This window comes from Spermophilus citellus (assembly GCF_964194105.1).
Source record: "Spermophilus citellus genome assembly, chromosome: 2".
In the NCBI taxonomy this organism is placed as follows: Eukaryota; Metazoa; Chordata; class Mammalia; order Rodentia; family Sciuridae; genus Spermophilus; species Spermophilus citellus.
In genome coordinates, this window is record NC_138183.1 from 139774835 (window position 1) to 139799831 (window position 24997).

At 34.6% G+C, this 24997-nt stretch overlaps 1 pseudogene across 1 annotated transcript; it reads right to left on the minus strand.

Annotated features, from left to right (window-relative positions):
• Positions 1-9016: 9016 nt before the first annotated feature.
• LOC308641601 (olfactory receptor 8G50-like) lies at positions 9017-24505 on the minus strand (annotated as a pseudogene). The gene is made up of 2 exons: positions 23582-24505; positions 9017-9948 (listed from the first exon to the last, which is right to left on the minus strand). The product of its transcript is annotated as an olfactory receptor 8G50-like (transcript).
• Positions 24506-24997: the final 492 nt, after the last annotated feature.

Consider the following 24997-nt stretch of genomic DNA (forward strand, 5'->3'; position numbering starts at 1 on the left):
GAAACCTAAAACTACAAAAATTTTAGAGAAAAACCTAGGAGAATGTATTTTGTAACTCTGAAGTATTTAAAGTATTTCTAGAGGATTATACAAACACATAATTAAAAATTGATAAATAGAACATAAAAATCAAATACATTTTCTATTTGAATGACACATTATTTAAAATATGAGAAGTAAGTCAAAGATTAGGATAAAATATTTGCTGAATACACATCTGATAGAGGTCTTGCATCCAGAGAAAGGATACACCCAGAATAATTATATAAGTACAATTGAATAATAAAAATTCAAAAAATTGGTATTAAAATGAGCAAAATAATTTAGCCAGACTACTTCACAAATAAATAAATGAACAAGTAGTGCATGAAAACATTAGTGTCATTAGTTTGGCATCTTTTGTTAGCAGTAAAAGTAAACAAAAACCATGAAACATTAATACATACATATTTCCATTGCTAAAATTAAAATATTAAACCAAATGTTGGAGATGATACAGACCAACTGTAACTCTCTTACATAACTAAGTAAATATAAAATATGCCACATTAGAATATAATATGTCAGTTTTAAGATAGTTAGTTATGTATCTACCATACAATCCAGGGTTTTGTTTACTTGTAGGTATTTGCTCAAAAGAAATATCAATATATGTTTTCCACATAAAACCATGACACAAAAGTTCATAGCAACTTTATTTGTAATAGCCAAAATGACCCAAATAATCATCAAGAGATAAATGGATATATTGTGGTAACAGATAAATGATAAGCTATAAAAATGAATTTATCAATGAATATTTAAATCCCTGTTATGAGCTAATAAAATCCACGGACCAATTAATACATACTGTGTGATTACATTTCCATGAAATAGGAAATACAAATAATATGCTGAGACAAAATACAAATCAGTTATTATCTGGGGACAGAGGTCAAAAAAACACTCTTGAGACTGAACTAAATGTTTATTATCCTGAGTGTGGTGACAGTTTCAAAGGTATATCTATATATCAAAATTAATAAAATTCTACATATTACACATGTGAATTTTCATGTACATAAATTTTACTTCAATGAATTAATATATACAGATATTTCAGTAAAGTTGAAAAAATTGTCTAAACCCATAAAAAAGATATTTTGAATTTTATATTTAAGCTGTGTTAAATTTATAAGTTAATTGGCGAAAACTAGTATATATACATGCTTAATCATTCTGTGAAAAAAACAAGTATCTTTTCATTTGTTCAAGCATATTTCTTTACCTTTTATGAGTACTGGAATATTTCTCTCTAATTGATTTTTCATTTATTTGTTAAATACAGGAATATGTATTTTATCTTCTTGTTTCTATTGTAAATAGTGTTTATATCCTGTAACTAGTTTTTTTTTCTTTAATTTTTATTGTTGGTTGTTCAAAATATTACATAGTTCTTGACATATCATATTTCACACTTTGATTCAAGTGGGTTATGAACTCCCATTTTTACCCTGTATACAGATTGCAGCATCGCATCAGTTACACATCCACTGTTTTACATATTGCTATACTAGTGTCTGTTGTATTCTACTGCCTTTCCTATCCTCTACTATCCCCCATCCCCTCCCCTCCCATCTTCTCTCTCTACCCCATCTACTATAATTTATTTCTCCCCCTTGGTTTTTTTTTTTTGTTTCCCCCTTTCCCCTCACTTCCTCTTGTATGTAATTTTGTATAACCATGAGGGTCTCCTTCCATTTCCATGCAATTTCCCTTCTCTTTCCTTTTCCCTCCCACCTCTCACCCCTGTTTAAAGTTAAACTTCTTCTCATACTCTTCCTCCCAACTCTGTTCTTAGTTACTCTCCTTATATCAAAGAAAACATTTGGCATTTGTTTTTTAGGTATTGGCTATCTTTAATTCCATGTGATATAATTTTTATCTTGAATCCCTAGAGAATTCATGATGAAACTAAAACAAGATGTAAATTAACACTCAGAAATTGATATAAAATTAAAACTAGTTACAGGAGTGAGATGCCCGCTCTCACCACTCCTGTAACTAGACAGCAAGTACAAAGAATTAAAGAATACTTTGAAAATGAATTACATAAGCAGATTCAAGAAACAAAAATCAACTCTGCCAGGAGATAGAGATAGAGATTTAAAAAAAATCAAACAATAATCCTAGAAATGCAGGAAACCATAAACCAAATCAAAAACTCAAATGAGAATATTACAAGTAGTCTAGATCAAATAGAAGTTAGAACATCAGATAATGAAGACAAAGTTTATCAACTTGAAAAGAGTATAGTCAACGCAGAAAGGCTGGTGAGAAACCATGAGCAAAACATCCAAGAGATATGGGATGTCATAAAAAAAAAATGGGATAGAGGAAGGTATAGAGGTCCAAACCAAATGAATGAGAAATTTGTTGAATGAAACAATTTTAGAAAACTTTCCAGACATGAAAAATGGAATGGATTGCCAAATCATGGAAGCCTACAGGACCCCAAACATAAAAAACCATAATAGACCAACTCCAAGACACATTATTATGAAGATATCCAACATACAGAACAAGGAGAGAATATTAAAAGCTACAAGAGAAAGGAGGCAGATTAAATTCAGGGGTAAACCAATTAGGTTAACAGCTGATTTTTCATCACAGACCTTGAAAGTGAGAAGATCCTGGAACAACGTATTTCAAATGCTGAAAAATAATGGAATCCAACCAAGAATATTGTATCATCAAGTGGATATACTTTTTTCTCAGCAGCACATGGATCCTTCTCAAAGATAGACCATATATTATGCCATAGAGAAACCCTTAGTAAATATAAAGGTGTGGACATAATAGCATTCATCTTATCTGATCATAATGGAAGTAAACAGGAAATCAATGATAAAAGGAAAAATCCTGCATCACCTGGATAATGAACAATATGTTACTGAATGATCAATGGGTTACAGAAGACATAAAGGAGGAAATCAAAAAATTCTTAGAGATAAATGAAAATACAGATACAACATATCGGAATCTATGGGACACAATGAAAGCCGTTTTAAGAGGGAAATTCATTGCCTGGAGTTCATTCCTCAAAAAAAAAAAAAAAAAAACTAACAAATAAATGAGCTGACACTTCATCTCAACACCCTAGAAAAGGAACAGCAAAACAACAGCAAATGTAGCAGAAGGCAAGAAATAATTAAAATCAGAGTGGAAATCAATGAAATTGAAACAAAAGAAACCATTGAAAAAATTGACAAAACTAAAAGTTTGTTCTTTGAAAAAATAAATAAGATTGACAGACCCTTAGCCATGCTAACAAAGAGAAGAAGAGAGCAAACTCAAATTACTAACATACAGGATGAAAAAGGCAATATCACAACAGACACTACAGAAACACAGAAGATAATTTGAAATTATTTTGAAACCCTATATTCCAATAAAATAGAAGATAGTGAAGGTATCGATAAATTTCTTAAGTCATATATTTTGGCCAGATTGAGGCATGAAGATACACACAATTTAAACAGACCAAAAACAAAGGAGGAAATAGAAGAAGCCATCAAAAACTACCAACCAAGAAAAGCCCTGGATGGATGGGTATACAGCAGAGTTTTACAAAATCTTTAAAGAAGAATTAATACCAATACTTTTCAAGTTACTTCAGAAAATAGAAAAAGAAGGAGCTCTTCCAAATTCATTCTATGAGGCCAACATCACCCTGATCCTGAAACCAGACAAAGACACTTCAAAGAAAGAAAACAACAATCAATATCTCTAATGAACCTAAATGCAAAAATCCTCAATAAAATTCTGGCGAATTGGATAGAAAAACATATCAAAAAAATTGTGCATCATTATAAAGTAGGATTCATCCCTGGGATGCAAGGATGGTTCAATATACGGAAATCAATAAATGTTATTAACCACATCAATAGACTTAAAGATAAAAACCATATAATCATCTTGACAGACGCAGAAAAAGCATTCAACAAAGTACAGCATCCCATTATGTTCAAAACACTAGAAAAACTAGGGATAACAGGAACTTACCTCAACATTGTAAATGCTATCTATGCTAAGCCTCAGGCTAGCTTCATTCTAAATGGAGAAAAACTGAAGGCATTCCCTCTAAAATCTGGAACAAGACAGGGATGCCCTCTCTCACCACTTCTATTCAATATAGTTCTCCAAATACTGGCCAGAGCAATTAGACACACAAAAGAAATTAAAGGCATAAAGATAGGAAAAGAAAAACTTAAATTATCACTATTTCTGGATGACATGATCCTATACTTAGCAGACCCAAAAGGGTCTACAAGGAAACTACTAGAGCTAATAAATGAATTCAGCAAAGTGGCAGGATATAAAATCAACACACATAAATGAAAGGCATTCCTGTATATCAGCGACAAATCTTCTGAAATGGAAATGAGGACAACCACCCCATTCACAATATCCTCAAAAAAATTAAAATACTTGGGAATCAACCTAATAAAATAGGTGAAAGATTTATACAATGAAAACTACAGAACCCCAAAGAGAGAAATAGAAGAAGATCTTAGAAGATGGAAAAATATACCCTGTTCATGGATAGGCAGAACTAACATCATCAAAACGGCAATACTACCAAAGGTTCTCTATAGGTTTAATGCAATGCAAATCAAAATCCCAATGGCATTTCTTGTAGAAATAGATAAAGCAATCATGAAATTCGTATGGAAAAATAAAAGACCCAGAATAGCAAAAGCAATTCTAAGCAGGAAGACTGAATCAGGCGGTATAGCGTTACCAGACTTCAAACTATACTACAGAGCAATAGTAACAAAAACAGCATGGTACTGGTACCAAAACAGGTGGGTGGACCAATGGTACAGAATAGAGGACACAGAGACCAATCCACAAAATTACAAGTATCTTATTTTTGACAAAGGGGCTTAAAGCATGCAATGGAGGAAGGATAGTGTCTTCAACAAATGGTGTTGGGAAAACTGGAAATCCATATGCAACAAAATGAATCTCAATCCCTTTCTCTCACCATGCAAAAAAAGTTAACTCAAAATGGATCGAGGAGCTGGATATCAAAACAGAAACTCTGCATCTGATAGAAGAAAAAGTTGGCTCTAATCTACATATTATGGGGTTGGGCTCCAAATTCCTTAGTAGGACACCCATAGCACAAGAGATAAAAACAAGAATCAACAAATGGAACTCACTCAAACTAAAAAAGTTTTTTCTCAGCAAGAGAAACAATAAGAGAGGTAAATAGGGAGCCTACATCCTGGGAACAAATTTTTACTCCTCACACTTCAGATAGAGCCCTAATATCCAGAGTATACAAATAACTCAAAAAATTAAACAATAAGAAAACAAATAACCCAATCAATAAATGGGCCAAGGACCTGAACAGAAAGTTCTCAGAGGAGGACATACAATCAATCAACAAGTACATGAAAAAATGCTCACCATCTCTAGCAGTCAGAGAAATGCAAATCAAAACCACCCTAAGATACCATCTCAATCCAGTAAGATGGGCAGCCATTATGAAGTCAAACAACAACAAGTGCTGGCAAGGATGTGGGGAAAAGGGTAAACTCGTACATTTCTGGTGGGACTGCAAATTGGTGCAGCCAATTTGGAAAGCAGTATGGATATTCCTTTGAAATCTGGGAATGAAACCACCATTTGGCCCAGCTATTCCCCTTCTCTGACTATTCCCTAAAGACATTAAAAGAGTGTACTATAGGGACACTGCTACATCGGTGTTCATAGCAGCACAATTCACAATAGCTAGACTGTGGAACCAACCCAGATGCCCTTCAATAGATGAATGGATAAAAAAAAAATGTGGCATTTATACACAATGGAGTATTACTCAGCACTAAAAAATGACAAAATCATGGCATTTGCAGGGAAATGGATGGCACTAGAGCAGATTATGCTAAGTAAAGCTAGCCAATCCCTAAAAAACAAATGTCAAATGTCTTCTTTGATATAAAGACAGCAACTAAGAACAGAGTAGGGAGGAAGAGCATGAAACGAAGAATAACATTAAGCAGGTACAAGAAGTGGGAGGGAAAGGGAGAGAGAAGGGAAATTGCATGGAAATGGAAGGAGACCCTCATCATTATACAAAATTACATATAAGAGGAAGTGATGGGAAAGGGAAAAAATCAAGGGAGAGAAATTAATTACAGTAGATGGGGTAGAGAAAATGATGGGAGGGGAAGGGAGGGGAGGGGGGATAGTAGAGGATAGGAAAGGCAGCAGAATACAACAGACACTAGTATGGCAGTATGTAAAAACCTGGATGTGTAACCCATGTGATTCTGCAAACTGTATACAGGGGAAAAATTGGAGTTCATAACCCACTTGAATCAAATGTATGAAATATGATATGTCAAGAGCTTTGTAATGTTTTGAACAACCAATAATTAAAAAAAAGAAAGAAAATGTCCTTGGTTCTTCCAAGGGAAGCCACATGTGGTCAGGAAGACCTTGACCTATCCTGGCATATGGCACTAGAGAACCTAAGAAGCTGCTCCTACCTTACCAAGAGTAACACTTTGATGATTGTCAGCTGATTTTAATAGTTTATAGGAACAAGATCAATTTGAACAACTTGGTCTTAATCAACTGACAGGAGAACTATAACCAAAGCACAACCATATATAGACATTTTAAAAGGAAAGACATTAATTCTTTTAATGTAACTTGAGATGTACGTTTGTGTCAGCCACACAAAAATTAAATAAAACTGGAGGGTATGAAGAAGGGTTCTTAGACAGGAGTGCCTGGTAACTCTCAAAAGACTATCAGAGTCAGAGAATTTTTGTTGTTGTTGCTTTGTTTGTTTCTTGAGTCAATTTAAGACCTACAAATATTCATAATTTCCTCTGTAGACAGACTGAATCTGTGTTTGCTAGAATGATTATATAACCCTCAGTGACAGAAATAAAGGGATCCCTGCTCAACACAGAGGTAATGCCAATAGAAAGGTATTTTTTTAAAAATCAGATGACATTAGTAGCTTAATTACATCTTATGGGGAAATTTGTGGCATTATAAGAACCAAATGTTGTGTATATGTTTCTAACATCTCTGCTAATGTTTCTAAAGCCTTAACTGGCCTCCACTCACAAATCAGTGGCATATGGATCCCACTTGAGCATTAATGAGTTACCATCCTCATGGTTTCCAGAGACCAGCCAATAACACTAACTGTTTCATGCTAATTGTTTCTAAAAGGTATGCTTTGCTGTCTTATTGATTATTTTCTTACCAAACTCCTGCCTTGTGTACCCTTCATTCAGTCACACATGTAATACCACCATGGACATCTGGATTATCCTGATGCTAACTACCCTTAACTCTACATGCCCCTCCAGATGGATAATATAAACTTTGGGTTTCCTTCCTTTAGATGTCACCCCTTTTCAGCATTAAGTAGTCAGAATTAGTCAACATCCAAATACCCTAAAAGAATTTAGGGGCCCAAATTGCTTGATGGGGGATGTAAGGGTACAGATAAGTGAGGATGGTGGGAACAAGTGGTTAAAGAAGCCCAATGTACAGAATTCCTACATGTTTTCTTTTGCCAAAAAGCAGCCCCATCTTGCCTGAGGGGATAGGATACATCATATTCATCAACAAACTGAGGAAGGGGGTGAAGGTCTAGTAGTCAGTGTAGATGAAGAATAATGGGAGTTGAGAGAGGGTGGTGACTCATTATCACTGGTTATCAAACAGAGAAGACAATGGGTGGCAAACAGCTAACCTGTGGGATTACACTTCCCAGTTCTATAGGTTGCTAAAGATTACCCCTGTGCACTTGCTCCCTCCTTCCCTTAGGCTGGGATGCAGATAAAAAAGTGAAGGTGGGCTGGGCGCACACCTGTAATCCCAGCAGCTCAGCTGGCTTTCTCGGGAGGATGAGGCAAGAGGATCATGAGTTCAAAGCCAGCCTCAGCAAAAGTGAGGTGGTAAGCAACTCAGTGAGACTCTGACTCTAAATAAAATACAATCTAGAGCTGGGCATGTGGCTCAGTGGTTGAGTGACCTGAGTTCAATCCCTGCTACCAATCATGAAAAAAAGGGAAGGTGGGGGTTCTGATGTCTATTAAGGAGCAAGACATGTCCACTACCATGGACACCCAGCTTTGGGACCCCTTCTGTTTGGAGAAATCTATTGCTATCTCCTTTCTCAAATAAAACATGCTTTCTACACTTGTTTTGGCATTTCCCAAGTGTTCAATCTCCAAAACCAGTGGAATCTATTTCTGATATCCAAGACTGCTGTCACTATTATAATTTCCTTAATAGACATAATCTCATTACACTTTATATTACTCAGTACTCCTTAATAGAGTTTTATACACTGTGTAAAAATTAGAGGTTATATTTTGTATATTCCAAATTGTTGAAGCTATTTATTTATTTATTTATTTATTTATTTATTTGTGGTTGGACACAAAACCTTTTACTTATTTATTTTTTATGTGGTGCTGAGGATCAAACCCAGGACTCCACATGTGGAACACATATACTCTACCTCTGAATCACAGCCCCAGCCCTAAAGCCACTTAGTTTAGATCACAGATTCAGAAATACTTGCCAAGGCACTTAATTAAGAAGGACAGGTACATAAAATATTGATAATAACAAAGAATAATGATCATATGTATTTATTTCCTGATTTAATATAAATGAATTGTGCCTAAAAAGACTCATGTTTCAAACACATAAAATATGAGCAATATTTTACATTTGGAGGACTTTGAAGAACTTTTTCAAATATTTAGATGTTCTACAGGTTATTCATGGTAGATGGATTCTGGGGTTTCCCAGTGGGGTGCTGTCTTCAATGTGTCTGATGCTGTGAATCTAGTCCTGTCCTTGGCACCTTTCTTCTACATAATCAAGTTCAAGCAAACAATCTCATGCCTTCTGGACTTCCATTGTTATAGAATTACTTCCTTACTAAATCTGTACAAATTATAAATTTTTGCTAAACAATAATACTTTTTCAGAAACTTTTATTTCCAAGGAGTTTACTTAGGGCCACTTTGACATCCTTATTCCTCAGGCTGTAGATCAGAGGGTTTAACATAGGAACAATAATAGTGTAAAACACAGAGGACACTTTCCCTTGGTCCATGGAGCTGACTGATGATGGTTGTAAGTACATGAATGCTAGAGAACCAAAGAAGAGAGCAACAGCTGAGACGTGGGAGCTGCAGGTGCTGAAGGCTTTGTACCTGCCCTCGGTAGAGCGAATGTGCAGGATGCTTGCTATGATGAAGATGTAGGAGCTGAGGATTGTCATGGTTGGAACAAAGATATTAAATGCACTTGAGGACAGACCTACCACCTCATTTATAAATGTACTGGAGCAGGAGAGCTCTAGTAGAGGGAAAAGATCACAGAAGTAATGGTTTATAATATCATCCTTACAGAAAAACACTCTTAGCATGCAGGTTGTGTGAACTGTGGCACAAATCAAGCCCATGCTATACACCCCAACTACCATCCAGGAACAGACTTGATTAGACATGGTAACATTGTAAAGCAAGGGGTTACAGATGGCAACATAGCGGTCATATGCCATTGCAGACAACATGTGACACTCTGCAATTGCAAAAACAATGAAAAAGTAGAGTTGAATCATGCATTCAGGGTAGGAAATTGTGTTTTTCTCCATCACAAAGTTGACCAGCATTTTGGGGACAATCACAGTGGATTGACAGAGATCAATGAAAGAGAGATTGCTGAGGAAATAGTACATGGGGGTGTGCAGGTGATGAGTCCAATCAGTGTGATCATGCCCAGGTTCCCCACCACTGTGAACACATAGATTCCTACAAAGAAGAGAAGGAGGGGCAGCTGAAGCTCTGGTTTGTCTGTTAATCCAGCCAGGATGAACTCAGTTACGATAGAATAATTTCCTTCTGACATTTTCTTTTGAGAATTCTAATAGGAAGAGAAAAAAATATTTATTATTGTATGGTCACACCTGATATATATAAGACAGAATTAAAGTCATTTTAGCCAGGTTTTTCCTTTTATTTTCATCTCTCAATTATGTCAGTTGTCAATGATGTTGGTATCACAGAAATAACTGACATGTTAATAAATATCATATATAACAATCCTTATGTGAGTTATGGGCTTTAAAATGTGTAATTGGTAGGACCCAGTCTCTGAACACACAAGGAACTGTTTTAGTAAATTTGCGTTTTCTGAATATTTTCCATTCTTTGTGTAATCTTCTCCAGTCCTCTGCAGAGCAAATTCTTAATATTTTTATGTGAAAAAAATAGTAACATTTAAAGAAAAACACACTGAGATCACACGTAATGACGGAAAACTGAAAGCCTTTTCTCCTAACGAAAAAGACAAGATGTTCACTACCTGCAATTTTATTCAACACCATACTACAGGTCAGGCTAGGGCAATCATGAAAAAAAATGTATAATAAATTTATATTGTAAAACAAGAAGTAACAGTATCATACTTATAAAATTCATAAATTTATGTATAGAAAATTCCACAAGAAATCTACCAAGATAACTGCTGGAACTGATTCAAAAGTGAAGCAAGGTGGTAGAATAGCCTATCAGACAAAAAACTCAGTTACATTTCTACACACTTGAACCGAGCAATCAAAAATACTTTTGAAATAGCATGAACAATAAAATAAAATAAATAAGAATAAACTAAAAAATCAAAAGCAATACATTTCTCTTAAAATAAAATAAAAATAATTTTGAATTCAAAAATATTCCCATAAATGGAAAGACATCCAATTTTATTAATCAAGTGACTCAGTCTGTGAAAATATCGGTACTACCCAGATGAATCTGAAAATTCAGTGTCATCCCTCTCCAATTCCCAGCACTGTTTTTTGTGGGCATTGGTAGGCTGTTGTATTCAGCTTTGTTACTACTGTGATTAAAAGACCTGACAAGAACAGTTTCAGAGAAGGAAAAGTATCTGGGGGCTCACAGCTTTAGTCCATAGACAGCCAGCTCCGTTCTTCAGGGCTTGAGGTGAGGCTAAACATCATAATGCAAGAATGCGATGGAGAGAAGCAGCTCAAAACATGGAGATCCAGAAGCAGAGATATTCCACTCAAAAATACAAAATATATACACAAAGGCACACCCCCAAAACCCACCTCCTCTAGCCACACCTACCTGCCTTCACTTGCCACTCAGGGGATTAATTCACTTAATGGAGGCTCTCATAACCCAATCATTTCACTTCCAAATGTTATTGCATAATCTCAAACATAAAATTTCAGGGACACCTACTGTCTAAACCATAACCAAGGCTGATAATAAAATCCTTACGAAAATGCAAGGATTCAGAATATCAAACAAAAAAAAATGTTGAAAGGGAAGAACAAAATTGGAGGGCTCACATTTTGCAATTTGAACGCTTATTACCAAGTTAGATGGTGTGATTTTTGTCTCAAGTATAGAAGTGGAGGTCCAGGGAATAGAATTGACAACCCAGAAATAAACACACATCTCTGATCAATTGAATTGTTATAGGGATTTCATGCCAATTCAGTGGGGAAAATATTCTTTTATATTCTTTTGAACAAATGGTACTAGAATAATAATTACACATAAAAGATATAATCTGCGCTGGGGAATGCAGCTCCTTGTTAAAACACAGGCCTAGCACCATAAAGCCCTGGGTTCAATCATCAGTATTGAACAAAATAAAAAAATAAAATAAAAATTAATTTGGACTATTTAAAAATCACACTATCCACAATAAATTAACTACAAAATGCTCTTAGAACATAAAAATAACTTTTGAAAAAGACTGAATCCTTGTGACCTAAATTTTAATGACGGTTTCTCAGAGAAAATACCCAAACCAGAGACCACCATAGAAAAAAGTTGGACACCATAAAAATGTAAAACAAAAGTGTTTCAAAGAACAGTATCCACCTAACATATACTTCAGGTATGTGTAATATAGCAAAATGTACCCTACTGTCATGTATATCTAAAAGGAGCAAATAAAGAAATTATAGTCCCAAAACATAATTCTAAGAGAAAAGGAACCATTCATAAATAATGTATTTAATCTTTATAAATGAAAAAGAGAGAAATAAACTTCATCTTCATATAAATTTTCAGTTATATGCTTAATGGAAGTCACATGTTATTTTCCTTTAAAAAAAATTCTATAGTATTTCTATAATAACACATTATAATGGAAAGTAGTTTCAATTAATAGTAGTTTTGCTGGATACTAGTAACAGCAGGGAAGTATTTGTGGTCAGTATACATCTATGTATGATATTTCAAAGTGCATAAATGCATCCTACGGTCATGTATAACTAATTAAAACAAACTTTAATTAATTTTTAAAGAACTTTAACAATTTAACAATGAAAAGGACAAATGGCCCAGTTGGAAATATGTGAGAGGATTCCAATAAACATTCTTCTATTTGAGATATACAAATGATCAATAAGACCCTAAAAATATCTTAGTCATCATTCATCATTTATTAAGGAAATTAAAATCATAACCATAGTGAGAAAACATTTCACATCTATCAGAAAGTCTATAACCAACAAGGAAGATAAGTATAAGGGTTGACAAGAATGTGACAGCATTGGAACCCTCATCAATTGCTGATGGAACTGTACAATATACAAACTTTTAGGCAGTTTATCGGTTCTTCAAATTATGAAGCATAGGATTACCTCATAGCCCAGCAATTTCATGGCTGGTGGATACCAGAATTCAAAAAACATACACACAAAAGTTTGCATGTGTATGACCAGAGTAATTGTACTTTTAAGAGCCAAAAGATTAGAAGCACCCACATGTGCATCCAGTGAGGAATGAACAAGCAGAATGAGGGATGCCCATATGATAGAGTATTATTCTTCAATAAAATGGAATGAAGAACTAAGATATGTCAAATCATGAATGAACCTGAAACATGCTAAGTGAAAGAAACCAGACACCATACATACATTGTATTATTCTATTTATAGGATGGGTCCACAACCGAGAAATATATACAGAAAGCAAGTTTAGAGTCTGGTGGAGACTGTGGGAAGGGAGATATTAGGGTGGGACTGCTCATGGGGATAGAGCTTTATTTTGGATGTTGATGAAAACATTCTACATTAGAACACAGTGATGGTTGTAGACTTCAAAAATATGCTAAAAAACTGAAATTCATACATAAAAAATAAATTATACAATGTTACTTATATTTTATTATATTTTTATTATATTTTATATTTTAAAATGTATTATAAAATTAAAACAAGAAAATAATAACACCATTTAGCTAGGTGCTTAGGCCTGTGATCCCAGCAGCTTGGGTAGCCAAGGCAGGGGGATGGCAAATTCAAAGTTTGCCTCAGCAACTTAGCAAGGTCTTAAGCAACTTAGCAAGACACTGTCTCTAAATTAAAAAAAATAAAAATAAAAATGGGCTGGGGATGTGACTCAATGTTTAAATACCCCAGGGTTCCGTCCCTGGTAACAAATTAACATCATCATATTCACCACCACCATCATGGACACAAAACATTCCATCACAATGTCCTGATGAACATCACCCTATAAGTCACCTCATCTACTTTAGGTCTGGTATATTCTGTAATTGAGTAAAATATGTTCATTATACTTTTCTCCAAAACAATATGGTAATTTTATTTTGCACATATGAAAAAATGTCCTAGTTGGCCTCAAAAACTGTTGTAATCTTCTGCTATCATGGGAAATTTTCTCTCCAATACATCTTCAAGGAAAACTTAGGCATTTCTAATTGCTATTAAAAACTGATAGATATAATAATGCAGACATATACTTAATTTAAAATGTTCTTTCTATGTCTTCATCAGAGAAAAACATCATCAAATGGTAAAATAAATAAAAATAATTATAGAAGACTGAATTACAGCACCTAGAAGGATTGTCAGAAAATCTCCAACAGATTTGAGTAGGGACCTAGCAATTTGCTTCTTGACACCTGCTTTCTTCTGACTCTCCACAGGCCAACGCTTGCAGAGGACAACTATCCCTAATTCTGGACCAATTTTATACTTTACTAGAAAAGCTGAAGCATGTATCCAGTAGAATTGTTAACTCATGATCAAGCCAAAATGTTGCTGATATTGTACATGCAGACCTGGGAGATTCCTACTTACCTCTTATAAAAGCTGTTATTTATTTCAGCACATCTCTCTGCGTCTATTCCTGAAGCTGAACTTCCATAGTGCTGTGGTTTGAATGTGTCCTCCAGAGTTCATACATTGCAAACTTGATCCCCAGTGCAACAGTATTGAGAACTGAGACCTTAAGGAGAGATTAAGTCATGAGGTGACTGGATTAGTGGTGTTCTGAGAATAGGCTAATCATCAGAGGTGTGGGTTCCTAATATAAGAACTAGTTTGCCCCCTTTCCTCTGTCTCATGTGTGTCCTCTTTTGTCCTTGATTATTCTACCATAGGATGCAGCAAGAAGGCCCTCATCAGATGCATCCTTTGACCTTAAACTTACTATACTTACTAGTATAGTACAGTAAGACAGATAAATTTCTGTTTATTATACATAATCCGGTGAGTGGTACTTTGCTACAGAAACACAAAACAAACAAAGAAACATATTCTCCCATAGTTCCTACTCTTAACAATTTTCTAGCTGATGGCTTTTTCTTTGTCCTTGGCCTCTCACAAGGCTGCCCCATGAAATACCAATCTCCATCACAGAAGCTCCATTATTATCTATTGCTCAGTCATTGTAACTCTGCCAAAATGCTTGGGACTCTGGCCCATTCCATGTGACCAGCTCCCTCTGAAGTCTGACTCTGACACATGGTCTTCATTCCTACTGCTTCCTGTTCTGATTTGCTAACAGTACCTCTGTGCTTCAATGTCTTGGAACTTGGATGATGCCATCAATAAATTATTATGAAATCATAGATAATAGTAATGAAGATTTATATTGGGGATAATGCTTCAAGAAGATACTTTTAAGGGGTAAATGTAGACTTACACTAAAGGAAGATTATCCTGGCACTGTGGAGCACACCTGTAATCCCAGCAGCTTGGAAAGCTGAGACAGGAGGATCACAAGTTTAAAGCTAGCCTCAGCAACAGTGAGGTATCAGGCAACTCTGTGAGAACCTGTCTGTAAATAAAATACACAATAGGGCTGGGGATGTGACTCAGTGGTTGAGTGCCCTTGAGTTCAATTCCCAGTACCCCCCCCAAAAAAATGATTAACATTGATAAGCAAAAAGTTGACTATGGGTGGGTGTTCAAGACAGATGAATAAAGAATATCCCCTGTTCTGAATACTAGAGATTAGAAGGGGTCAGGGAGGCTGACTAGCAACTGTGGTAAAAACCTTGATCGGGCAAGTGATACTGGTCACTGCTAACATGGATCTAGACCATGATGGGTGTCTATGAAGGCTTCTGAATTAAACAAACAAAAATTTCCTTCTTCTATTTCCCAATATATGTCACATGACAGGCCTATTACATGAAAGGAACTATGTATGCCCTCAAATGTAATGCATAATTTCTTTTGTTTCTCTTTACTTCTATCACATTATTTTGTGTAATCCTATTTAATAGTTAAGGCCTTTTCTATAATAGTGACATCACAGAAATAAGACCATTTCTGAGTGTCCATGAGCATGTTATTTTTGCCTTGATGTAGCATGTACTAGTTGGAATTATTTATCAGTAATTTACGAGTTTTTTATCTGCACCTAATTGTAAATTCATGACAAGGCTGGCACAGTGCCTTGTATATAGTGAGTCTCAATATAAATGTGATTTAATAAAATGGTTACAAGAAGCTTAGAGATGAGTTAATACAGGTTCAAAATGAAAGAACAAGGCCCATGTATTGCCTGAGTAGAAATGAGCAAACAAAATAAGTACCTGCCTTAATGTCATACTGCGAAGAACAGGGATATGATTAGGGAACCTGTGCTCACCAGGGAGTGTGGCTCTGAGAGTGAGGACAAGGAGAGACAGATAAATAGACACCTGCATCTCTATTAACACTTAGGGAAAGACTGCAGCAGAATGCTCTAAGATTTTAAAAGTCATGGTCTGGAATTCAGACATACCCCTCCTTCTTTTCAGCAGGCCAATGCTGTATAGTTTTTCTTCTCTGTTGCACTGGAGGAAAATGACTTTGATCATGTGAGGAGGTGACATACCAAAGGTGTCCTGTGAATCACTAATCTTGATCTCTGCTGAAGCTGATGCCCAAAGCCATTTGCCTCTGCAAAGCTGGGCTGATGTGATGATTTCTTATGCTACATATAAGGGTATAAATGGGAACAAACAATGATAATGACGTCCCACTGGAATCTCATCTCACAAGAATGAACTCTGGGGAAAACTGACAATTAGAATTTCTCTTTCCCCATCATATTTTCAAGATATTATCAATGCTCTATTTTATTTTATCTATTTAGTTAGATTTTTTTTTGCTTTTATTGGTATATTATTTATTTTGACATAATCATTCATGCATAGAGTTCAATTTACTCCATTTCAGTTTCTGATGCCCCCTTCTCTTCTCTTTCCTTTGGTTCTCTTTACTTTCTTCCCCTTTCCTCTACCCTCCTCTGATACCTTTCTTTTACTCTACTGGTCTTCATTTTCCTTATTTAATTTATTTATTTATATTGGCGCTTTACGAATATGCATAAGAGTTGAACTCACTGTGGTATGTTTATACATGCACATAACATAGACTTGTCAAATTCATTCCGCATTTCCTCCCCTTTGCCATCTCTCCTTCTTCCCTCTCAATTTCCTTCTTCTACTCCAGAGATATTCCCTTTTCCTTTTTGATATTCAACCCCTAACTTTTTCTATTACTTTTCTTTAGCTTCTGCATATGAGAGAAAATACTTGACCCTTAATTTTCTGAGATGAGCTTATTTCATGCAGCGTGATGTTCTCCATTTCCATACAGTTACCAGAAAATGCCATAATTTTATTCTTTATGCTTGAGTAATACTCTATTGTGTATATACGACATCTTAATCTATTCCTCTATTTATTGGCACCTGGACAGATTACATATCTGAGCTATAGCTTCCTGTTCAAAATATTTGTGTAGTTGTGTCACTAGAGTGTGCTGATTTTAGTTCTTTGGGATAAATACAAAGAAATGGGATTGCTGAGCCATGTGGTGGTTTCCATTCCTAGTTAAATCTTCACACTGTTTTCAGAGTGTACTAATTTTTAGTCCCACCAATAATGTATGTATGAGTACACATTTCCCTCATATCATTTCCAGAATTTATTATTATTTATATTCTTGATCCAACTGGAGTGAAATAAAGTCTATGTGTTTTTTTCATTTTCATTTCCTTGATTGCTAGGGATGTTGAATATTCTTTCCATATAGGTGTTGGCCATTTGTTTCTTCTTTGAGAAATGTCTGTTTACCTATTTCTTGATTGGCTTCTTTGTGGATTTTTTTGGGGGGGTGTTAATCTTGTGTTCTTTATATATTCTTAATATTCATTAAATGTCAGAAGAGTAGCTGGCAAACATTTTCTCCCATTCTGTAGCTCTCTCTTCATGCTCCTTATTATTTGCTGTGTAGCTTTTTAATTTAATGCCATTCTAATTATGTATTTTTCTTTTTTTTTTTCTTCTTGAGCTTTGTGTCTTGTTAATGAAGTCAGTGCCTGTGCCAATATGGTGGTATGTTGACCCTATGTTTTCTTTTAGCAATTGTACTATTTCTGGTCACATTCTTAATTCAATTGCACTTTTGTGCAGGTTGAGAAGTACAGATCTAGTTTTCTTCTTCTGCATATAGATATTCAGCAGCATTTTTTTAAAAGACGAACTTTTCTTCTACATATATTTTTGGTATGGATTAAAACGAAGGATGAATAAATTTTATTCCAAGACATTTCAAAATTTAAAATTTCAGAAAAATTTCCAGACATACACTGAAGGAATTTTTTAAAGAGATTTCTTGAAAAGAAAAATATATATAAGTAGGGAAGTAACCAATTATTGTAAGAGTTAAAATTTTTAATTTTTTATTGACCTTTTATATCTGTATTTAGTATATCATAATCACAAAACACTAGTTCTTGGAATTTTTTACTTGAGTCTTAATAAAAATTTGTTCTCATTAAATTTGTATGCTAAAGTATGTTTTACATTAACAAAGATCTCACTGAGTGTGGTGGTGCATGCCTGTAATCCTAGCATCTAGGAGGCTGAGGCAGGAGGAAAATGAATTTAAAGCCAGCCTCAACAACAATGAGGCTCTAAGCAATTCAGTGAGACCCTATCTCTAAAAAAAAATACAAAATAGGTCTGGGGATGTGGCTCAGGGATAAGGTGCCCCTGAGTTCAATCCCTGGTACCCCACACCTGGAAAAAAAAGACAAAGACCAGTGAGGAATAATTAACTAAAAAGAAGAGATGAGGACATTTTCTTTATAAAGAAAAATTAAATTTTTAATAATAATGAAAATATATATTATAGTCACTCTTTTCATGGTAAAGATATTGGGAGTAAAATTACATTTAATGTTATTTATTAAATGTTATATAATTTTAAGACAATGATTGCAATCAATTTTTTTCATTAAAGTTAACTGGAATGCTTCAACTTTTGTTAGATATGGACCTTTAGTTGGATGTTTAAAGGTATTTTGGAAATTGTGATTCTCTACCATTTTTTTAATAGGGCAAAAACTTAATAACATAATTGAAAGTCCCATAAAAATATTTCTCATCAATAATGATCCAGCCTTAGAAATAAAAATAAGATCCAAAACAATATACAATTTTTATTCTCAAGAATTTGGCTATTTCCAAGGCTGGAGATATGGCTTAGTGGTACAGGGATTATCTAGCCCTGGGTTTGATCCCCAGAAGTGAAAAAAAAAAAAAAAAGAATTTGGCTATTGGCTATTTCTTTAAGTACAATCCACATGCAATCATTAATAGTAAACATCTTTACAGTAGATGTTTACTACGGATACATCTTTATAGTAGATGTGATGAACCAGAGGTACACCCAGTTATTACTTGGAGGGATGACAAATGCGTGAGAATTAAAATGTTATCTTTGTCATTGAAATGTGCATAAAATTTGGACAAACAGAATAGAGTCCGGAAGCCATTCAGGATGGCTGTGAGAATGAATACAAGACAAGAGGAATAAGCACAGCATTGTAGAGATGGTATATAGACTATTCTGCCCAGCATGACATATGCCTTTCTTGTAGATTTTAATAAATGTTAAAAATCTATATTTTATACATGTATTACACATTTCATTTTTTCCATAGTTTTAATTGGTACATTATAATTATACATAATGATGAGATTTGTTACATATTTATACATGCACATGTTATAACAATATAATTTAATCAACATTTTTCAGCATTTTTACTTTCCTTAGTCTCCTTCCTCCCTATAGCCCCACTCCTTAATATTTTTGGTATCCTTACTATTTTCATGAGAGGCACTCCCACACTTTTTTTTTCCCTCTCTAGCTTCCCCATATGAGAGAAAATATAATTCTTGACTTTCTGAGATTGACTTATTATGAGTATTATTTTCTCAAATTCTATGCATTTTTTCTGCATATCACATAATTTCATTTCTATGATTGAGTTAAGCTCTTTTGTGTATATATACATTATCCTTATCCATTAATCTGTTGATAGACTTTTAATTTGGTTCCATTATTTAACTATTGTGAAATGTGCTGCTATAAACATGATCATACATATATCACTATTGTATAATAACTTTAATACTTTAAGTAAATGTGGAGGTGTGGTCTAGCTGCATCATATGGTGATCACATTACTAGTTGTTTTAGTCAGCTTTTTCACTGCTGTAACCAAAAGACCTGACAAGAACAATTAAAGGAGTAAAAGTTTATTGGGGGCTGACAGTTTCAGAGGTCTCAGTCCATAGACAACAGGCTACATTCATTGGGGCTTGAGGTGAGGCAGAGTATCATGGTGAAAGTGTGTGGTGGGGAAAGCAGCTGGGACATTACCAGGAAGCAGAGAGAGAGAGACTAAGCTCAGCTCACAAAATATACACCTAAATGGCATGCCCACAATGACCCACCTCCTGTAGCCACAGTTTACCTGGCTACAATCACTGATCATAAGCCCTATTGATGCACTAATTGTTTAAGGTTCTCAATACCCTAATCATTTTATCTCTAAACTTTCTTTCATTGTTTTACACATAAACTTTGGGGGGACACCTATTACAAACCATATCCCTAGTATTTGGAGGAAGCCCATACTGATTCCCACAATGGTTGCACTAATTTAAAATCCCACTAACAATGTATAACTGATCCTTTCTCCCCATATTCACCAGCATGTTTTATTTATTTATTTTTTTGATTGATGATTGCCATTCTAACTGGAGTGATATGAAATCTCAGGGTAGTTTTGAATTGCAATTCCATAATAGTTAAAGATGTTAAAATTCTTTCATGCATTTATTAGCTATTTGTATTTCTTTGTAGAAATTTCTGCTTAGTTCAGTTGTCCACTTATTTATTGGTTTATTTGTTTTTTCCAGTGTTAAGTTTCTTGAGTTTTTAATATATTCTGGATATTAATCCTCTGGAAGAGAATAGCTAGCAAAGAGTTTCTCCCATTCTGTATATTGTCTTTTAATATTCATGATTGATTCCTTTTCCATGCAGAAGTTTTTGAATTTCATAGCATCACATTTATTAATTCTTGGCACCATTTCCTGATCTTTAGAGGTCCTATTAAGAAATTCATTGCCGGCACCTGTACTTTGGAGTGCTGACCCCATATTTTCTTCTAATAGTTACAAAGTTTCTGTTCTAATTTCTAGGTATTTTTGTTTGTTTGTTTGTTTGTTTGTTTACCATTTTGAGTTGATTTTTGTGTAGGGTGAAAGATGCATATTTAGTTTCTTCCTTCTACATATGAATATCCAATTTTTTCAACACTCATTATTAAAAAGACTGTCTTTTCTCCATGGGCATGTGTTTTGCCCCTTTATCCAGGATTGATGCTTACATCTGTGAGGGTCTGTCTCTGTGTCTTCTGTTCTGTTCCATTTATCTATGTGTCTGTTCTTAGGTCAGTGCCATGCCGCTTCTCTTGCTCTAGTGCTGCAGTACAATTTGAAGTCATTTATTCTGATACCTTCAACAGTTTTTGTTTTTGCTTAGAATTGCTTTCACTATTTGGGATCTTTTATTCTTCTGAATAAATTTCAGTATTGTTGTTTCTAGTTCTATTTTTACAAAAGTGTCATTGGTATTTTGATGAAGATTGCATTGAATCTATATGTAGTTTTTGGTAGTATGGTCATCTTAACAATATTAATTCTGCTTATTCATGAACATTGAGGAAAGTCTTTCATTTTCTGAGGTTTTATTCAATTTCTTTCTTCAGTGCTCTATCATTTTCCTTGTAGAATTCTTTTACTCCTTTGTACATTGCATTTGAATCATAAGTAATACCATTATTCCTGTTAGATGCAATGCTATATCCAAATGTTAAACCCTTGAAAGAACAAAAGTGAGTCATTTATGTCTTGATACAAGTATTGGATAACACAGATGACATAGTTATTTCTGGTGTTCATTCTTCTTTTTTTCCTTAATAATAAACATCCCGAGTTTTAAGTTTGACACACTGCGATCTACATATTCATGATGTTTTTGTCACTATATTTATCTATGTAAGTTCGACCATTTCAAAGAGATTCAGATTGAGGAATCTGTCAGTGCTCTACAGATCAGGAGACATTCCCTTCTCTGTCCATATGTTTCTGTCTGATGGTCAGTTGGTGAATATGAAGGATGGATCTGGAGACATTGAGAACACAGATGGATACTACAAGAAATGGTATAGAACAATATTTTCAAATAAGCTTACATCTATGATGAGTCATAGAACTAACCCTGAATCATTTACTGGCTTAAAGCAACTGTGTGTGTGTGTGTGTGTGTGTGTGTGTGTGTGTGTTTGTGTGCATGTTTGTATAATGCACAACCAAAGGTAATCCAAACTAATACAGAAGGTAATGCATGATTTTACCTAACATTTGTTTCTGTGACATCCCAAATAACTCTGAAAAAACTCATTGTAAGAAGAATTCTTTTGTTTTGGAAATAATGTGTGTTTGTGTCAGAGCAATGAAAGACAAACTACTTTTTGTGTGTGTGGTAGATCTTCCATGGAATCTATCAGATAGTAATGTTACTATTTTAAATGCATAATATTCAGCAAAATTACTATAGTAATTTCAGTTATTTTTATTCTTTTAAACATGTTTAACAGTATAAGTGCATACATAAATGATGGGAAAGGTAAAATTTAATAAAGTTAAATTTATCAGTTACTCAACAGTATGTAAAATATACTATTTGTTGATTGTTTAATATCTACAGCAATAGAATCAAAATTACATACACATAAACCTTATAAAACATAGCTAAACAAGATATATGCAATATACACATAAATACATGCAGTACACAATAGCATATACACAATAGGAACCACATATATATACACTTATGTATAGATATATGTGCATACATAAGGATATGTTGGTAGGAAAATAACAGGGCATGAAGTACATGGAAACTGATTAGTACATGGAAAATGCAGGATTTTCTCCTAGTTTTCAATAAGTGCATAACCTCCTCTCTCATTGTACTTTTGGCTTTATAGGGTGACTTAAATTGACATGACATTGAAGTGTTTATGTCACACCTGTGAAGGAAAAATATGCAGTGTTTTTATAAGTTAGATGAGACAAATAATCAGAAATTATATAATAATAGTGGAATAAAACATGATATGGGGGATTAGTAAAAACAAGTATGGAATTATCATGAAAAAGAAGAGGTAGCACAGTCCTGATATTGTGCAGTAAAGAAAGTTGCATAAATATATGTCAAAATAACCATGGTATTTCCAATCTTGTATATTTTTGGCAATATCTTGCCCTGTGATATCTTTTTCTAGGTCAAAATTATTTTATTACCAATTATATGCCTCCATATTCCTTAATGTAGTTCTACAAACTTCATAAGTATTAGGAATTATATTTTTAATAATTCAAATATTAGAATGATTTATTTTAAAGATCAAAATTTCAAAAATATTTACTAATAGTTTAAAAGGCCAGGTACACAAATCAATGGAAATACCAAAGGTTAATGATGAAATATATTTATTCTCTGAATTAAGAAAGTGAATATGGCCCATAAAGACTCATCTTCCAAATATGCAAAATATAATCAACCATCTGGATGATGTTGAAGAACTTCAAAAGTATTTAGATATAATCCAGGTCATGCTAGGTAAATAGACTCTGGGCATCCTAGCATGGTGCTGCACTTCATGTTCAAATCTTGTGAATCCAGTCTTACCATTGGTACCTTTCTTACAAATAATCATCTACTAGAAGCAATCTGATGACTTGTGGATATTTATTGCTCCAAATGCACTATTTCCTTACCAAACTTCCTTATTTCCTAAGCAAAATCCTGTCTTTATGGGAAATTTCTTTTTCCAAAGAGCTTATATAGAGCATTTTTGACATCTTTATTCCTTAGGCTATATATAAGAGGGTTCAGCATGGGCACAATAATAGTGTAAAACACGGAGGACACTTTCCCTTGGTCCATGGAGTTGACTGATGATGGTTGTAAGTACATGAATGCTAGAGAACCAAAGAAGAGAGCAACCGCTGAGATGTGAGAGCTGCATGTGCTAAAGGCTTTGGCTCTGCCCTCAGTGGAGCGAATGCGTAGGATGCTGACTATGATGAAGATGTAGGAGCTAAGGATTGTCAGGGTTGGAACAAAGATATTAAATGCACTTAAGCACAGACCTATTACTTCATTTATAAATGTACTGGAGCAGGAGAGCTCCAGTAGTGGAAAGATATCACAGAAATAATGGTTTATTATATTATCCTTACAGAAAAGCACCCTTAGCATGCAAACAGTGTGAGCTGAGGCACCAATCAAGCCCATGCTATACACCCCAACTACCATCCAGGAACAGACTTGATTAGACATGGTAACATTGTAAAGCAAGGGGTTACAGATAGCAACATAGTGGTCATATGCCATTACAGACAACATGTGACACTCTGCAATTGCAAAAATAGTGAAGAAGTAGAGCTGAGTCATGCATTCAGCATAGGAGATGGTGTTTTTCTCTATCACAAAGTTCACCAGCATTTTAGGGGTAATGACAATGGATTGGCAGAGGTCAATGAAGGAGAGACTGCTGAGGAGATAATACATGGGGGTGTGCAAATGAGAGCTGAGCCCAATCAGTGTGATCATGCCCAGGTTCCCCACCACTGTGAACACATAGACTCCTAGGAAAAGGAGGAAGAGGGGCAGCTGGAGCTCTGGTTTGTCTGTTAATCCAACCAGGATGAACTCAGTCACTGTAGAATGATTTCCCTCTGCCATTTTCTCCTGAGAATCCTAAGTATGAAGAGAAGAAAAATTATGAACAAGGCATCTGTTATCCAATCACTTTGTGAGAAACAAAGTTCAAGTCTTTGCAGACAGTTGTCTCCATTTCTTTCCTGATCCTGCACTTTTAGCAGTCAAGGACAGTAGGATCACAGGAATATGTGACATGTAAATTAATATCAGAACTGTCCCTATTCGTAGTCCTTGCTTTAAGATTTGATATTAGTATTACCCAGTCCCTGAACTCCCACAAAGCTACTCTGATAAATAACAAAATAAAATAATAAGGTATACGAAGCATTCACAAGAAACGCATAGTCACGTTGGTGTAAGACAAAAAGTCTTTGCCTCTAAGATAATGAACAAGACAAGATGTCCACTCTCTGCACTGCTAGAATTTCTTGCCAGGGCAATTAGGGAAAAAATAAAATAAAATTAAAGGACACCCAGATTGTAAAACAAGAAGTATTACTCTCTCCATTTGCA